At 38.4% G+C, this 3923-nt stretch overlaps 1 protein-coding gene across 2 annotated transcripts in view; it reads right to left on the bottom strand.

Annotated features, from left to right (window-relative positions):
* LOC103129659 (sortilin-related receptor-like) overlaps positions 1-3923 on the bottom strand; it is a 117060-nt gene that overhangs the window by 49251 nt on the left and 63886 nt on the right. The gene's annotated exons all lie outside the window — the stretch shown is intronic.

Raw genomic sequence — 3923 nt, 5'->3', positions numbered from 1 at the left:
CTGAGCAAGGGAACAAGTCTGTAGATGTTCTAGTTGTGACTGATCATTTCTCCAAGATGGCACACGCCTTCCCCTGCAAGAATCAGACTGCCAAGGAAGTTGCTCGTCGTCTCTGGAACAACTTCTTTCTCATTTATGGGTTTCCTCGCCGTATACATTCTGACCAAGGGGCCAACTTTGAGAGCAAGCTAATCAAAGAGCTTCTAGAGATGGCCGGAATAGAGAAATCCCATACAACCCCTTATCACCCCATGGGGAATGGTGTCGCAGAGAGATTCAACAGGACTCTGGGAGACATGATCAGATCCCTTCCCCCGCAGCCAAAAACAAAGTGGCCACAAATGCTACAGCTACTAACCTTCTGCTATAACTGCACAGAGCATGAGACAACAGGGTTCGCACCATTCTACCTGGTGTTTGGAAGGATCCCTCGTCTACCTGTTGACGTGATGTTTCAACATGCCCTCACCAATGATGCTGTTGTCAGCTACTCAGACTTTGTCTCTGACCTAAAGAAAAATCTACATGAGGCTGCTCAGATTGTGCAGAAAAACAGCCTCAAAGAACAGACTCGCCATGCCAAGTTATACAACCGCAAGATCAAGGGATCACCTCTTGTCATTGGAGATAGAGTATTGATTGCCAACAGAGGAGTACAGGGGAAACGCAAGGTTGCAGACAAGTGGGAACCTACCCCTTATGAGGTCATATCAGTCAAGCCTGCTATCAATGTCTACAGAGTTAAGGATGTCCTAACGGACAGACTTGTCCACAGAAACCTGCTACTCTCTGTTAACTTCTTGCCCTGTGAGAGTGCTGAGGACCATGAATCTGACCATGAATCCGACAGTGCTGCTGCTACGCATGGAAGTGGTCTATGTCCAGATATAGCTGATGTGATGGAGGAAAGTGATGTCCGCACGGTCAACTGGCTGATGCAGTCCGGCGATGATGGAACCAATTCAGATGATGACGACTCATTTGACCAGAGATCCTGTGCCGCCCAATCTCTCACATAACAGGACGGACGGGTAAAGACAGAGCTGTTACACATATACACAAAAGCGTCAGTAACAAGCTATAAGGCTCTTTATGCTCTAACCACATGCTTGATCAGAATATGATACAAATAAGAATGCAAACCAATAACTTACCAACAAGGTAGATCTCATCAGTTTCATGTGAAGTACAGAAGCGTTGTTTCATAACTGCAGAAATCCGAATACAATCTGGGTTGGGAAGTGACGTCACTTGGCAGAATATACATATTTTCTAAATGAAAGTACTCCTTGGACTTTTATTCAAGTATTACTCTCCATTGAGATACATTTACATTACTTTAGAATAAATGCAATGCAGATTATGCAGGAAAGGGAATGAGAAAAATCAGACTTATAACCATTATTTGAATGGAAAGGATAATGTTTGGCCGGTGTTCTGACTCTCAGTGCTACCTTGTCAGATTTTCCTATCACAGCACGAATAGATAGCTAAGTCTATCTGTCAGTGCTATGCGTCCAAAACTGCTACCGTCATGTCTGCAAACAGAAAACTATAGCGGGTTGTGTTAATGTTAAATATATTGGATAACATTATTTGAGTGACAGGACTGAAGTGGAAGCCTAGGAGTTATGCTTAGCTTAGCATTGGAACAATTTATATACACAACAAAACCACAAGAATGTCACTTCCTTCATCTGAATATCCTACCCATTTAAAATGAAAAGCTATAGATGTATGCATTAATTCTTTTATTAGAATATCCTACCTGTTAAAAATATTTTAAATACAGAGGTGTTTGTAAGAATAAAACAGTATCAGACAGGGGAAACAGGTTTTTATTGGAATTAAAGTAAACACAGACAAATACAGATCACCGCAACACATTTTTGCGCATTAATAGGTTGTATGTCTATTATCAGATGCAGCGCAGCCACAATGTATCCACCGAACTGCACAGGTCACTGTGGTCCTGAAGTGATAGGATGTGATTCATGTACACTAATATTACACCGCTATTATACAGCTTCAATCTCACATAGTATTGCTACCAATATCTATTTAGCAAGGTTTAGTAATATAGAGTGTTATTAAACTAAAATATTTTAAAGGGACAAAAAAGCCCACAAAACAATGTATTTTGTCCTGATTAACCGCCAAATAATGACTTGTTTACAGTAACGACATTGCAGACGGTAAACTAAAGCCATTTATAAATATATTTACAATCTGCCTGTCATGTAAACTAAAAACATGAAGTAATACGTCAACTAATGAAAGCCAGGTATAAAATAAATTAAATAAAACTTACCGTAATCTGCGATGAAATAAAACACATGAAACGAAACTTCCACAGGTAGGACATATTTATAAGAAATCTGCTGAGTAAGCAGTATGTGACATAGCATCGATGTGCGCATGCGCATTACCACAATGTAGAATGGATTTACGGGTAGCACAGATAAACAGAACACCGGGCGTGGAGCCCCCTAGTGCCTAAATTGGAATTAAAGTTAGCAACCGCATTTTATAAAAACGTTGCACAGGGACATTCATACTAATTTCAGACAACATTCAGAGATCCATACATTCTAAAAGGACAAAAATAAAAAATGTCAAAAATATTAACCACCACACCATAAAGGTTTTAAATATATTAAAACTGATTAAATAAAATTACAGAAAATATATTTTTATTTTCCATAATGTGCGAATGTTCGGAGTGAACGTTCAGTTAACATTCGGCGAACGTCAAGTCCGAACATTTGACGTTCGACTTTCAGACTATGTTCGGCGGACGTAGTCCGTACATTTGCTCTCTAGCTGGGTAGGTTACTGTCAAGTTGTCATAACAAAGACATTTTGAATAATGTCAACTTTGCATTAAAAGTGTCATTATTTACCAAATTACACTTTATGACAGTCATAAATATTGATGAAGACTTATTCATGTTCATGACAAGTGTTATGTCATGTTTATGACAGTGTCATGTGTTACCAAACAGTTTTACAATTGCGGAGTTTCCGTTACATAATAAATTAAATTAAAGTCATGTGAATAAGTTTGTTCATGGCATGGCAGTGACGGATGTAAACAGTTATATTTTTATTTATTTCATTACGTTTTTTTGATAGGTAAAGACACACATTAACATAGACAAGCTAAATAAAATAGCAGTCTCATGCTAGTATAGTGCTTATAGCATGAGTGCAGTACCTAAATGGGCTTTTTTAAAACAGTAACATGAGATATATTTATAATTCAGCTCATCAGCGATCCATCAGCATCTTATTCAGGCATTGGAGCAATAAGCCCCTTATTAGGAGCGGCTACGTATGTGGTATTTTGGGGAAATTGTAGTTGATGATTTTACAGACGAGCTATGGATTCAGCATGCTGGAATGACAANGGGGAAATTGTAGTTGATGATTTTACAGACGAGCTATGGATTCAGCATGCTGGAATGACAACGTTTTATGAAATGTGTGATGCTGTGAGAGCTCTGATAGAGCCAGCTGCAAAAATACATCATCAGCCTTCTGCTACTTCCTGTCACCTTCTTCATCTTTTTCACCAACAGTAACATCTGGCTGCCAATCATGTGATTCGTGCAGTGCGAAAAATGTGTTTCCATTGCAGTCTTGCAAAATACATGTACATCAAAAAAATCTACTTCATCCTTTTGCAAAAACATTTTATTGACAAATAAAAAGACATTTTTTTTAATTCATGTGTCTCCATTAAGCTAATTTTTGTAATTTCTATTTGTGCAATTTTATGGTTAATGGGAACACTGAGTAAACATCAGCAACTAACAGCTTCATCTGTTACTATTAAAATTCTCCAGTAAGGAAGATTTACCAGCTACGGCACAGAGAAGTCATACCAGCAGCTGAAAGCAAAACATCAAATCCTTTGCTTT

Source organism: Poecilia formosa, unplaced genomic scaffold (genome assembly GCF_000485575.1).
Source record: "Poecilia formosa unplaced genomic scaffold, Poecilia_formosa-5.1.2 Scaffold563, whole genome shotgun sequence".
In the NCBI taxonomy this organism is placed as follows: domain Eukaryota; kingdom Metazoa; phylum Chordata; class Actinopteri; order Cyprinodontiformes; family Poeciliidae; genus Poecilia; species Poecilia formosa.
Note: the sequence above shows the minus strand (reverse complement) of the source record. Positions and strands in the feature narration are given on the sequence as shown.